At 39.5% G+C, this 15,156-nt stretch overlaps 1 long non-coding RNA gene across 1 annotated transcript; it reads right to left on the bottom strand.

Moving 5' to 3' along the window:
• Positions 1-353: 353 nt before the first annotated feature.
• LOC104846702 (uncharacterized) lies at positions 354-13,467 on the bottom strand. Its single transcript, XR_010318009.1, has 3 exons — positions 12,750-13,467; positions 11,682-12,368; positions 354-3,078 (listed from the first exon to the last, which is right to left on the bottom strand). It is a non-coding gene; the product is annotated as an uncharacterized LOC104846702 (long non-coding RNA).
• Between the last annotated feature and the right edge of the window lie 1,689 nt (positions 13,468-15,156).

The following is a 15,156-nucleotide window of genomic DNA, read 5'->3' as shown; positions in this document are numbered from 1 at the left end:
TGAGGTTGTCTTAACTGAAGTACTAGCGTAGAAGATGAAAAGAAGTATGTGTATCTGGGAAACATAGAGAAGGACAAATCAAAAGGATTACATGACCAACTGCACAGGGCAGGTGAGGTGGAAAAGGAAGAGACAGGACCACACCCAAGTTTCTGGCTTGAGTAGAAGATAGTGCCATTTGTTTTTTTCTTTTTTTTTAATGGGTGTTTTAGAAATTGCCTCTAAATTTAAATTTGTCCATCACATTTCATTATTTCCTCCTTATGGATTTGGAAACAAGCCTTGATATACAATAGTGGCAACAAACAAAATTCTGAGATTTTGCTCTTCCAAAAAATTAAGACAAGTTCACAGTTGATTCAACATTGCTTTTATTAGGGGTTCAGGGGACATATATAACAGAGTCTCATAAAATGTCAACAAAGCCACACTTTGTGCTTGGCTATTCTTGTAAAATTCCCATTTATTTACGAACTTAATGAAAACTGGTGAAATATGGCCAAAAAGGATCTCATCAGGATGATGAGAGCCAAGAGGAGGTCTACCAATACCATATATCTAACTGGGAATTTTACAACAATAAGATATTCAGATACCTTCAAATATCTAGATGCTTGTCCTTAAGTAGACCCAACTTAAGATTCCTTCAGGATAAAAGAGCATCTTGAATCTCTGTGTTATCCAGCTGACCACTTTATTAGTCATTACTAAAGGCCAACCAAATGCAAAGAGGCTGTTAAAGAACAGTGACATTTTGTCACTTCCAGCTTTTTATGGCCAAAGTGTTCTTCAGTTAGTTCCATGAACAAGTGAGGATTAAAATAGCAAATAACTATTGACAGTTGAAAAACGTAAGTACTATGAAGAATCATTTATAAATACTCATGCAGAAAGACTTATAAATATATACCGTGCATAGAGTTGGTTAAGAAGGTGCTCAATCGAAGAGCTAATTTGTTTAAGTGAGCTAAGAATTCCAAATAACTGAAGAATATCATTGAAGACACTGCACACATACAACTTCCGTCATTATACAGTCTTTGGGGATGGACCATTGACAATTTCTCGATTTAAAGATGTTAGTTCAGAGCTGGTTATATTTTCATAATGAGATAGGAAGCCAACAGAAGTGCAGAATTGAAGAAATCTACTAGGCACAATGCTCCCTGATTAACTAAAGGATGTTTCCATTGATCAATTTCAAGTTTATACTGCATTAAGGCAGGGTTCAAGAGCCCTGACCCTAGTTCAGGAGCCACTGAGGGTAGGCTGGAGGGTCTGGTTTCTGGAGCCAGTTCTGCCATCCCCAACTGTGTGATCTTTTCTAAGTCACTCTGACTTTACGAGCTGTAGATTTATTTCATTTGTAAAAAAGGACATTGCAACAGATTACCTTAAATCCTCCTATTTTTCATTCTCAAAAATTTGAAAACCCAAGTGGAAAATCTCATCAAAATCTGGCCAAAAAAAAAAAAAAGCCTAAAATGCTGACAAGCTCTATTTCTCAATTGTTTTCAATATTCTATTATGAAAATGCATTTGATCACTCTACCATAATTTAACCAGAACCCTGAAAAATTTTAGGGAATAATGAAAAGAAACATCATTTTTTTTTTTTTTAGCATAGAAAAATATCAAGGAATCTAGAGAAAGAGCTAACACTGTCACACTGATCACAATAACATGGCTTAGTACTTTATAGATCATGAACTTTGCAGTCATAATCCTGAATATCAACCCTGTATATGCCACTTTGGCAAGTTACTTAACCCTATTAAACCTCAGTTATCTTGTCTGTAAAATGGGGATAATCATGATATCTATTTTGCAGGGTTGCTGTGAAGTTGAAGTGAGTTATGAAAAATACTTAACATACAGTGAAAGCTCGATAAATGCCAATTATTATTAGGTTAACAGAAAAAAAAAATCACAGTTTCTCTGAATCACCAATCACCCACACTAGCTCTAATGGCAAAGAAATATGATTATAATTCTAGGCACCCCTGAGGAGGGAAAGGGAAGGTATGTGCGCAAAATCCTTACCAGATACATAGGTATGTTGGTCTTGAATGTCCGGGGTGAGTTCGACGAAAGGTGGGTATTCTGAATCCCCTAAACTCATCCCATGAATCCTTCTTCCATAGCTTAGCTCACAATATTACCTCCACCGAACGGACTCGATTTTTCCTTCCTTTCTGTTTATCTACATTTTTAACATCATTCAAGATTCATCTTACACATTACCTCCTTTGGGAACCTTCTTCTCTAAACAGGGCCCCTTTATGGCAACCTCCTTTGAGCTCCTTGTTTATTTTATTTTATTTTTTTACCTCTCTCTTGTCATCTACTGACTCAATTTGTTACTCATCTTGTTATACAGAGTTCATGTAACGCTAAAAACTAGATAAAAATTTGTGGGAGGCAGCAACATATCTCACAGAACCTAGCTTGCTTGATAGAAGTAATGGTTGACGTCAGGTGGAATAACGTGCTTATATGCTCAAGTATTTTTTTTTTTTTATATATAGTTTCTGCTATTATTTCATTTTTTGGACTACCGCTGGCTATGTTATTTCAAAAATTCTTTTTCTTCTCTAGGTGATTATTAGAACAAACTGTGCATAGCTCAAACTCAATCCATTTACAGTATTAATTTTGCTCCTTAAAACATTAACACATTTGCGCAATTTCAATGTGTGCATTGTAAAATTGGTGCATTAATAAGCATATTCATACCAGGAAACAAATTCTTAAAATGAATGTCACACTAAATTTAAATACAAACAGAGGAATACACATAAGGAAGGGAAAGCTCTTGGCTCACTAGAAACCTAGGTGTCATTATTTTTTACTGTTTCTTGAAAAGATTGCCTTTTGTTCTGAGAGTTCTGTTGGCAGAAACCGCACCATTTGGGTGTGCTGCTTAGCAGGACAGGTGTCTTCAGAAGATCATTTTCTTTGTTTCAACTTCATAGTTGGCTCCATCAATGTAGCAGTCTCGTGGTCTTTGTCTTTTCACTGGGAGACATTCCTGAGGAGGGGGGGCTATAGGACCAGCTGAAAGGAACATCAACACAACTAAAAAAATAACAGAACATGTCACAGAAAGTTACCACATTGACTCTTTAATCAAAAGAAATACATGTAATGACACTTGGGAACATGCTGCTTCTAACTATAGGTGAAGTGCTACATCACTAGGAAAATGTAGCTTTTTCTCATTGTTCGCCTCTCTCAAGGGTAAGTCCATCAACAGCATCACCTGAGGGTGTTTGAGAGCCCCACTCTAATCTCTCTGGGAGAAAACACTCTAGGAAAACAATTTCAGGCTTATCCAATAGGGGATTTACTGAAACAAGACACAGAAGAAAAGAACGAAAGGACACATGACATTAAGGACGCATTTAAATAAATCTAAGGACCGGATGCAAAATAAAATAGTTGTCAATGCATAACTGCTCAGCAAAGCAGGAGTCTCTAGAATTGTTAAGAGTTAATTCCTTGTAGTTAGTGATCTTTGTATTTTCAGTGCCTGGCCCTGAGTATTGCACATGGTTTTCATTAAGAAAGAACAAAAGAAGGAAGGAATGAAGGAGGGAAGGAGGAAGGCAGGGAGGGAGGAAGGAAGGAAGGCAGGGAGGGAGGGAAAGAGAAAGGGAGAAAGGAAAGAAGGAAGGAAAGGCAGAGACAAAGAAGGAAGCGAGGGCGGAAAAGAGGAAGGCAAAGAGAAAAGGAAGAGTTCTGAAATGTGGCAGAGGCAGAGGGACGGAGTGTGGCCCACAGAAAAAGCAACCCAAGCTGGGGTTCAAGACCTGGAAGTCCCGGAAACTAGGTTCGCTTAATTCAAGAAGACATTATACATTCTGAGTGTTTTTAGAAAATAGGGTGGAGGCAATTTCCAGGAGGTGTTTGAGCATGTTAAGATTTAATTTGGCAAGTGTGGTGTGTTAATGTAACTATTGTAGGCTTCTGAAAGGAATATTTACATGATCCAAAGGAATCAAGTGGAAAAGGAACCTTGAACCTCAAAGGTGTCAAAGCAATGGAATAAAAAAACAAAGGAAGGCAGAAGGACTAAAGAATATGATCTGAAAATAGAAAGGCAGGTGCTTGTCTGGGTTTCTTCTACGTTAATGCTGAAGGAAATGGGCTTAGAACTCAGATCAGCAATTTCCTTCTCCCACTGTGTAGCTTTTTTCATTCTTCAGCTGTTCCTCTTTTCTGTCACTGTCCCTTCCTGAAAATGAACTCCAGTCTTTACTGTTTTAGCATCAAGGCAAAATACGTTAGTAAATACAGAACCTGGAGGTGGAATCAAATATAACTTCAGGAGGGTAACTGTTGCCACAAATAGATTCACCGGTCCTGGAGGTGTTCCTGGGTCTCTACCCTTTAGAAGAGCTTCAAAAATTCTTAGAGCTGTAAAAGAACTTAGAGACCAACTAATCCAACCCACTCATTTTTACAGCTAAGGATATTTGCACAGAGTTGTAGGACTGTTTCTCTCTTTTGTTTTACAAAAGTGGTATGAATGAAATATACTTTGCAGGTGGGTTTTAATTTAACTGAAGTCTTTATTGTCAACCTTTTCATTATGCTAGCACAAAGATACACAACGGGTTAGGCATGCCAAAAGGGATGTACTCCAACGTACCCCTGCTTTCTGCCCTAAACACTTTGGATATAGTTAGGATGATAAGTCTCCAGCTGGCAGGTATAATGTGTGTGTGTGTGTGTGTGTGTGTGTTTTCCCTAAGATCTGTGAAATAGGAGTGTTAAATATGGTTAATAGATATTATTCTGTTCTGATCAGGCATGTAATAACTGATCCTGGATAAGTAATTAAATATACCTCTTACTGAGCTTAGAATGTACTATTTTGTTTTTTTTTATAGAAGGAAGGCAGAGTGCTAGGATTCTGCTATACATGTGTAAGGCTCATTTGTTCATGGATAAATCAATATGAAATTGTATTAAGGAAGGATATTGCATACAATTTTTGTGTAGCTCCTTTGACTTGCTAATAATAGGCCTGGATACGTGAGCGGGTGAAAAGTAAACCAACGTGTTGTTTTGGCGTTACATAGATACGGCCAAGGGAAAAGGTCCTTTTTATAATAAGCATTCCATTATTACACTGAATCTTAAGGAATAAATAATACAAATAAGTGAACCACTATATTCCAGATGTCTATTATAAGCCAAAATGCTTCACAAATTAGCTTTCTTTGGGCTCTATGCCTATTTAATTAGAATGAGTAATATCTTGTATTAGCTCATTGTAAGCCTCTTGTGAAATCCTTTTGGTTTCCCAAACATATGAGCATAAATCGGGACCCCTGTATCATCTTGCTTGGGTCCCTCTATGATCTTTGGTAACACTCTCAGAATTTGCATGGAGAGTCTATCCAACTACTGAGCACATGGCAAGTGCCAAAGACCACGCTGACCAACTAGCTGTTACTCTGCCTGGAATTTCATTAATAGATCTTCAGGGGCAGCTTCTTGGAGGGGGTCTCCAGCAGGACAATCAGTAGATCTCTGGTGTCATCCCAAGACACCAAAAGAAAAGTTGATGTTAGTACATAAATGACCCAAGGCAAAGTTTCATTCTTCACTATGCACAATGCAAAGTGGAGGAAAAAAAAAAAAGTTGTTTATTATTGTGATTATTTTGATTAAATTAAAATTATTATCTCTGCCTAAGGCTATTTCTCTGGCATTTTATCGCATTATTTCAACAAAGGAAATGGATTTTTCATGAGTAAGTTTTACTGTTGTAATGCTCTCCACTACTTCAAGTTGTAAAAAGCAAATCGTCCAAGTGTCCAAACGATAACCCTTTTGAAGATCATGAATTTCCATCAGCTAGCTCATGCATACTCATTCTTGCATGAGAACACAGACCATAGAGTCCTTTTATTCTTATATTAAGAAGGAATTAAAAAAAAAAATAAGCTGACTTTAAAAACACGCTGTTTTTGCCTATTTAAAAGCCATTTCAAATGACGAGAAATGCCCAAGAAAAAAAATCTCAAGTAGGCACCATGTAAAGCCACACACAACTATATGCACATTAGTATAATTACACATTGCAAATTATATCGGATGTATCTAATATCTAATTTTTTGAAAGCTGATTCCACTTGAGATTTCAATAACAGCGTCAACATTTTGCAGGTGGCTCCTTCTGCACAGTATCCAAAGGGAATTATTTCTCTACTGTGCTTACGACCCTCAAGGAAAAGCTGATGCTCTTCCTTAGAGGACCAATGAACAATAACACTGGGACTATTACCTTGATAGAGAAAGGAAGAAGGGAGGTATTGCATATAAAACACGTAGCACGGTTGTTTATTCTGTTCCGTCTGTGCATAGGAGACTTATTTGCTTCAAGCAGTAAGAAACAAACTTAAACATGAGCCTCCCTGAGAAAACGTGGAGGAGGCTGCACATATATTCTCAGGCAATGATATGAAAAGCTAAGCGGTCGATGATTTTTTGGATCACCTGAAAACAGCCCTAACTCTAAACTCAGCTCTCCTAAAGCAAATGATTAATTTGTCCTGAAGAGGACACCAGATCAAAGCTGTGTTTCAAGGGAGAGAAATTTTTTTTTTTTTGGTATGAGTCAATCAATTCTCAAATAACCAAAGATGTATTTGTGATCTTGGAGAATGAAGCATATTATTCAAGTTGATTGGATCCATTTTCTTGATTCCTCCTTAAAGATCTTTCTGCTAATTAGTCAGGGTTCTTATTGAATTATTTAATTATCTGCACTTTTGTGCAATGAAATATGTTGTCATATCACACACTTTATCATGGTGTTGCTGTTCACACTTAATGATGCCTCTATAGTTTAGCAGTTTCCTTTGTTCTGCTCAGTAAGTGGTTTTAGAAAGGGGGTGGGCCAGGAAGGAGGAGCCTTGGGGTCTGTAGAATAAAATCATACATTCCTGGGGCATATGCAAAACTTTATGCATTTCCATGAATTTCTTTTTTAGAAATTAAGCGGCAATTCCATTTGGAATAAGCTAAGAGGCACATGTTGGTGACTCCAAAGGGAGCCACAATGATATGGCAAGACCTTGAACATCTCTCTCTAGCTCATTTTCCACTGCAATGCAATGGTCAAATGACGATTTCATTTTTTTTTTAATCAGCAAGGAATGTCTTTAACAAGGAAGAAGTAAATTATGATAATTAGTCTGGATGGTCAGATCCTTGAGCATTACTAATTAGCATTTATTGCCTGAATTATAGAACAATGCATGTGAGACAAAACTGTGATTGCTCTTTTCCATTGAAGACTTGAAAAAGGCAACGGTGCAGAGAGGCAGGTCATCGGCAGTATAATACAGTTACTAGTCTAATCAGTAGTTTACAGCTCCTTGATACTGTGCGGAATTCCTCACTTCTGAAACATACCAATAGGCTTCTCGGTATTTATGGCCCATTCATTTTTCCTTTTCGGCACATGTTTACATAGGATATTATAGCCATGGCAGTCATTATAATTTTGGCTATGACGTCATTTTGAGGGGTAAGATTATCAGTTGTGAGACTTTAACAATGAAAAAACCTAAAACTTGCTGTTGCGTGAAAGTATGCCATTCTTTTTCTGGAGAAATTTTGACTTAAAAATGAAACAAAGAGCTCAGTTCCTTGTGAATAAAATTTTACATTCACTTCCCCAGTTTTCTCTCAGAAAGGTTACAGTTGAAGATAATTTAGGAAAGGCAATGGCTTTCTGGCTTACGGTTCTTTTTGCATTTGGAATTTGCAAAAAAAAAAAAAAAATAGGCTCTGAAATCAGAAATAAATTAGATATTAGTCAACAGGCCAACACCAGTCATGTAAATAAATGTCACTCATGTCATTTGGCAATTCCAATTCTTAAATAACCTGGCAAGTAGAAGTAGAGAAAGAGAGAAAAAAATTAACCATTCATCATTCTTGCTGCAGTCTCACTGTTTTTCTCCACAAGCCATTACAGCGAAGGAAGAGGAAAGAACACCGGGACATATAAAGTCAGCACTAAATACGGTGCCTAGTCTCCCCAACACTTGCCATGCGTCCCGTCCCCCAACCGTATCTCTTTCAGCTTTAAGGAATAAGTTTGACTAAATCTTTGAGGAGCTTAAACAGGCTGGTGATAAAAATTAATTCTGCTGAATGAGCAAATGCATTTGAATTGCGGAGATGCAAATCAGATAATACTTTGCTTTTCCTTTGACATACCAGGCGGATTAGTTTAGAATTCTAAATTTGATTTTATTAGAATATATTAGCAGTGTTTTAATTAATACCAATCAAACATTTTCTTTCCCTGGGGCTTGATGTGTTCCTAACACTTTCTAAATCATCTGCCTTTTTTTCCAATCAAAAAATCCCCACCAAACCACCAAAGCCTGTTGTTGCAGTCTTCATAATTTTACCGTATTCAACGGAAAACTAGGGGTGGTTTACCTAAAGGCGTCTGGCCCAGAAAATTAAGTCTCCAGGTGCTGAGTTTCAAATGAATACTGTTCATGAGTACACTTGATTTTTAAGAAAGGCGAAATTAAAGACTTGAGAATAAACATTGTCTGTAGTTCTGCAATCTGGGGGGGACAAGCTTGTAAAAGGAGTTCTTGGCTGGTTCCTATGACTTGGTTTTATCTTCACTAGAGCTTCCTAGAGCTGTGACAATTCCAATTGCCTTGGTTTTGAGGTGATGCTTCTTTGCAAACAGGCCAAAAAAAAAAAGGAATTAAAAAAAGGGGGGGAGGATCTAGTTAAAAATATGGTGAAGCAGCCTGCCCTGTGAACGAATTGTAACTGTGTGCTCCAAGGAAGTGCTGCACTGCTTTCTACTCATTATCCCCTCCTTTTCTCTCCAGCTTCCTGTCCTTCTGTGTCCGCAAGCTCCAGTTCACTTCTTTCTCTTTTCTTCCCGCAACGCACCCCCTCCTCAATTCCCCGCCTTATTTTTTTTTTTAATCTCCCATGCTGGATTTGCACTTTTAAAGATCAGTATCAATAATGCCCTGCTTGTTTCGGTTGCACTCTCCCTTTAAAAGACAGCCCCCTCTAATTGATGCGTCTGGGCTAGTCTAGACTGGTAGTGATTGAACCAACCACCAATTATGTTATTCATTTCACTGAACTTCACTGATGGGCTCGGTGAGGAAGAAGGGGTGTTGAGAAACCTGCCCTTGCACTAAGGCAGTTCCCTGCTGAAATATAAAATCTGTGTGTCGTTACGCACTCCTAAATGGCTGTGAGATCAGCTGCAAGATAGCAACCTCAGAACATGAGCGATCCACTTAAAAACATGTAAAAAACAGAAAAGAGTGCCTTGGACGACAAACCGAAACACTGGTATTCAATCAGTATTCTCTTATCATCTACAATCACAGAAGAATTGTATCTTGCATGCAATTGTATCTTGCATCTTCAATGAAAATGTGTACATTTTCACTGAATAAACTGCAGATATGTTTTGACTCCCAAAAGCTCCAAATGTTTCGCAAATATTTGATATGAATCATGGGGTAATATAGACTCATATATTAAATAGATGTCTTTTCATAATTTCCAAATACCTATGCACGCACCTCAGCTAAAATGGAAAACAAAAATCATTAATCTGTTGTACATAAACCAAAAGATGACTAATAACTCTTTTCTTTGAAGCACATTCAGAGTATCAAAGACCGGAAAGTAATATTTAAATATTACCACTACAGAACAGGTTTTAACAAAAGATGCAGTGCATTGTTGCACAGTTAATCTTCTCGTATCAGTTTTCCAATACAAAATGGTTTCTTGACTATGATTTGGAATCAATCACTAAAAATTGCAATAAACATTAAAAAAAAAAAAAACAGGAAGAGAACAGTTTCCTTAACCTGTGATTACAGGTATAAAATGAGGTTTAGAAGAAGAAAGCATTTGAAATCAGGGTTGATTTAGGTATTTTCCAGAAAGCGAAGACAAATCTTGGCCCAAGAATACTAGAATTCCTCACATGAAATTGTATACTGGAATTTTTCACAACAAAGGAAAGGTAAGTTACTGTTTCTCTTCTCCGACTATGAAATAGACCTAAATCACTGAAATTGTTCTGTTCAAAAAAGTTACATTTTCAGAAAACTACGAGAGGATAATTTTAAATGCACAGTTTGGTGTTGAAATAACTTTTTGTTGGGTTGAATTTAAATCCTGATAAATTTTACCAAATGAAGAATAATAAACATTGATGTCTCCTAAAGGACACCTTAATTGTGTGTGTATGCCGTTGTTTGTTTCTTTTGATATATTTAGAAAATGTATTTCCAGTCTCTATTACTTTTAAATTCATTAGGTATACAATTTTTTAAACAGCTACCAAGCAAAGGGGCTATCTACATTTCTCCTTCTATTTTATTTTATTTTACTAAATTTGGCGAAACCATCCAAATTTAATCTCTACTAACACTATTTTCTTTTTTTTAACACTATACATTCCACCCTTCACGTATAATAGCAAGAGTTAGAATTTTTAACCTGTTCGTATTTTAGCCCAAACTATCTGTTCACATTTATCCATGTCTGTATGTTCACTATCTAGCTACATATGATACACATATAAGGGCATTGAATATATAACATATTCACATGCCCATTTTAATTGGGCAAAATTTTAAGATTAACTGTTGAGTTTAAAAGTTGGAGGCACAGGGGATACTGGGACTTCCGCTGAGACGTTCTGAGGCCAAGCACCAGGTACTGAGCTGTTCGTGTTATGCTCCGATAGTACTGTGTTGCTCTCAAGGAAAATACCATGTAGATGCATTCCTGCAGCCTCAGGCATCAGTAACACACAGACATATACATAGCAGCGACAGGCTATGATAACAGAATATATACCTACTTTACCAGACATCCAGGAGCTGCCGCTCTCTAATCACCTGATTGATTCCCTCTAACAATGAAAACCTCGGAGGTGTCCTCAATCACCTCAGACAAACTTTCTTTTCTTTTGTTTTTGCTTTTAAGAAAAAAAGTTCCACCACAATTTCCAGGACGCCAAGGCACGACTCACAGCTCCCAAGAGCCTAACCCGTGGATTTAAACGGTAAACATCACAAGTTAGGGTCTCAGGGATTGAGAGGAGCGCAACCCGTTTTTCTTTCTTGAGACAAAACAAAGCAAAGCAAGAATGACAGGCAATTGCTGTTCAAGGTTCCTGACTTAAAGGCAAGAAACAGGTGGCATGGCATTTCCTCACTGCCTAAGCTTCCTGAGTTCCGAAAATTTAGATTCAATTTGAATAAATACATACGTATGTATGTGTATATACGTATACACACGCGCAGCATCTATAGGTTCATATACATACCTGAACATACAAGCATAAGTATATCAGAGAAAACTCTTTCAAGCTTTGAGCAACATATTTGACAAAAATGGAAAATAAGACGAATTGACTCAGAAAATCCCGTGCTTTTTAAAAAACACAATTTACAATCAGGCTTCAATGTCTCCCAAAGCTTGAATCGACTTCCCCTAGCACAAACGAAGGTGAAGAGGTATTTCTTTCCCGCAGGGCAAGCATGCCGCATGCAGAATCAGAGAAACCAGGTTTTTAGGGGAAGACCAAGAAGTGGGATTTCGAGGCAATGGAAGTATAAACAAAAGCGTTTGAAACTCACCCATTCGAAGTGAAACTGGGCTGCCGGCTCCGGTACCACCATCCCAAGCAAGGGGGGAAACGCGAGCTCGCAGCGCGCTGGTCTGGGCGAGGTGTTTCAATAGAGGACGGTGACCGGGGGCGGGGAGGGGGAGGCGGGGGCAGGAAGCGAGACACCAAATCTAGAGACTGTAACTCTGTAGTTTATGCTTTGACTGGGGGGAGGGAGGAAGGTAGTGGGGGGGAACAGTTTGGTCGAGGTGGAGGGAGGGGCTGGGACTGGTCAAAGATTGAAAAATCCTCAGTTAAAAATCCAAAAAAGAGAAAGAACGCGCAACCTCCTCAGAGCTGCTTTTTAAAAATTTCTTCCTTCTTTTCTTTAGTGTCCACTTGGCCAGTCCTGCAAACTGGGGCGTCCTCTGCATCAGCTGCGTGGCTGAAGCCAAGGCCAGATCCCCAAGAGCCGGCACCAGGCTGTCATTTGGTAGACGCGGAGCGGGAAGGGGTGGGTGCAAGCTGGGGAGACACGTCCCCCCTCCCCCCTGCCGCGGAGCCTTGGAAGCCTTTCGCCAATATTTCCCAGGAATCGGAAGCATAATTCCCCTCCATCTTCGCAGACAGCTACTGGTTCTGTACCTGATAGATGGTCGCTTTCCCCATCTGACTGGAAGCTGCGCTTTCCTTTGCAAAGACGGTCTTCCAGTGCCGCCTCCAAAAATGAAACGAAAGGGAGGGGAAATGGGTGGGAAGATGACTCTTAAAAAAAAAAAAAAAAATTCTGCCCCTTTCTCTTTCTTCTTTTTTTTTTTCCCAGGCCTAAGCAAGGTAGATGGCTGGCTGGTCAAAGAGAATGACAAAGCAACCACAGCAAGGAGGACACTAGCTGGGGCCTCCAGCGCTTAGTAAATACGCTGAATATGATGTACATACACGTCCATATGCAACTATAACTGTGAAAGATCCAGGCTTTCCAGACCCCACCTCCCCTTTTAAATATAATCAGACCAGCATGGCAGCTAAAAACTGTCTCTTCTCCCTCTGTACAGGGTCTATCCAGCCCTCCCCCCACCCCCCAACTTCTTTTTCTCACCTCCGTGGGTTCTTCTCAGGCACAATCCTCCGTCCAGTTCAGGGTCTCTCCTTTTTCTCTCCCTTCCCTTTTCCTCTTCCTCTCCGAAAAGCTAAGTCAGTCATCATCGTACCTAATTTCTCTCTCTCTCTTTCTTTTACTATTAAAACATAATAAGACAGGCCCTTTCGACATAGCAGCTTGAAGTGGCCGCCTTTGAGAAAGCACATTTAATCTTTACTGGCTCCCCTAGGCTTCAGTGAAGAAGGAGAAGACAAGAAGCAAAAAAAAAAAAAAGGGGGGGGGGAGGAAAAAAAGATTGTAAGGGAGGTTGCTGACGGACAGCAAGCATCAGGCACAAATCAGCGACAAGTTGAATTTTCCTAGACCACACTGCCCCCTTTCTTCTGGGCTCTCTCCCTAGGCTCCTGGAAAGCCCGAGTGTCTGGTTACAGGAGGCAACGGGGCTCCTTTTGCCAACCATCGTGCAGATTCCTCGCATGCCTGCTTAAATCGCTGGCAGAATAAGGAATCAATATCCCCCTCTAATCACCTTTAGCTCTTCTATGGCTCCCCCTTCCCCCAAGAATCCACTTGGCTCTCCTCGGCCGCGCCCCCTCCCTGCCCGACTCCCACATACAAAGCTGCGGTCCTGTCATTTCTCACTTCCTTCCATATCTTGGAGACAAGCCTCTCTTCTAATATCCTCTCACGGCTGGCTCCCTCTCCTCTCCCCGTCGTAGAGTGGCTCATCCCTGACTCGCAGCACCGGATGCACCAAGGCATCTCCCTGACTACTAATGAGACCAAAAATACACCAGCAGGTCAGGGGGAAGGCCAGACATTGTCTTGTACAAATACAAAAATCCTCAGCCTGCTAGACCCAGAGATCAGGTATCACATTTTCAAAAAAAAAAAAAACGGGGGGAGAGGGAAGGAGTGAAGACGTGGTTCTTTGCCTGTTTCACATTCTACGGGAATTAAAAACATGTACGTGTGTGAGTGAAAGCCATGTTTTGTGACTGTGCATCTTGGTGGATTTTCTTTACCTACTCAATGTTGCCAGTGCCCAAATGTTTCTTTGCAATCAGCATTTAAAGGGTTGAAAGCGCAATGATTTCAATCTACATTCAAGATTGGTAAACACTCCATTCAGACAAGTGATGGCTACAATGTTAAAATGCTCTCTCCTTTCAGTGGCTGGGTTTGCTTATTGACTGTATTCGCCATATGTACTAATTTACCACTTAGATCTTCTTGGATTTTGAAATGGACCCATAGGTCGCTGCAGCTCATCCTAACCCTTTGCTTCGACTGCAGACATTTTCCTTATTCCTGAAGCAGTTTTCTCCTCGAATGTCCATTGGATACACAGACACTTCATGGGTGAGCTTGAAGTCCCTTGCTAATGATAAGTAATGATTCAGGTGGCAAAAAGAGGCAAAAGAACAAGAAAGACATCCTGAGTTGAAGAACAGAGCATCTTGTATTGTTTCTGTTGGCACCTGTTTAAAAAGCTCTGCTAGAGAGTGATCCTTTAAAGCAGACATCCCACAAAAAAAAAAAAAAAAAAAAAAATAGGGTCTCCACCTATCTATACCCACAGTGGGTATATTGCCATCTTTGCCCAATTTTCCTGGCTAGAATCCTGCAGACAACAGGCAGTTGGGCATTAAATATAACACCACAAGAAAGGGAGGGGGTATCCAAGGATGCAGGCTTTTCTAAGTCAATGTTTTTAAAAGGTAGCTTCTTTGTGCTCAACTCAGATACTGTGCTTTGTCTCTGACTGTGAGACCTGCAAAAGCACGGCTGGCTGCCAAGGAGAAGGAAAAGCAAAAACGAGAGGAAGAGATGGAGAGAGAGAAGTGAGAGGCAAGGAGAGGAGAATGAATAGAGGCGAAAAGAGAAAGACCTAGAGTCATAGTGTTGAATTTCCTTTAATACGTGTGTGTCATTGTTGGCTAGGTGAAAAGAATTGCCAGGGGTTGTGACTCGGTTAGAATCTTTTTCAGATTTGGCTAACAGGGTGTTTTCACTAGGCCGATGGAGAAAAAAGAAACATGCTAGAATAATCATAAAGGGTGGAGCTGTCAAAAAAAAAAAAAAAGATCTTTGAGTCACTGGGTGCCTCCCTGTAAAGCCAAAATGAATCATTCCCAACCAGAATCATCAACTGTTCTAGTGTGCTTGTATATGAATGCCAGATTATGGACTTGTGTCATTGTACCCATCTTTGAAAAGGGAAGGTAATTAGAGAATGACATTTCCTGAGACTCTCTTAAACCTCTCCATATCTGCAACGATAGTTCCACAGGATTTTCACATTCTAAGCTAATTCGCCCCTGGTCAGCCCACTCTGCTTACAAAGATACACAAATATCTGACTTAGGGAAGTTTTGCTATGAACACATCATTTTCTATCTAC

Source organism: Loxodonta africana, chromosome 15 (genome assembly GCF_030014295.1).
Source record: "Loxodonta africana isolate mLoxAfr1 chromosome 15, mLoxAfr1.hap2, whole genome shotgun sequence".
In the NCBI taxonomy this organism is placed as follows: domain Eukaryota; kingdom Metazoa; phylum Chordata; class Mammalia; order Proboscidea; family Elephantidae; genus Loxodonta; species Loxodonta africana.
Note: the sequence above shows the minus strand (reverse complement) of the source record. Positions and strands in the feature narration are given on the sequence as shown.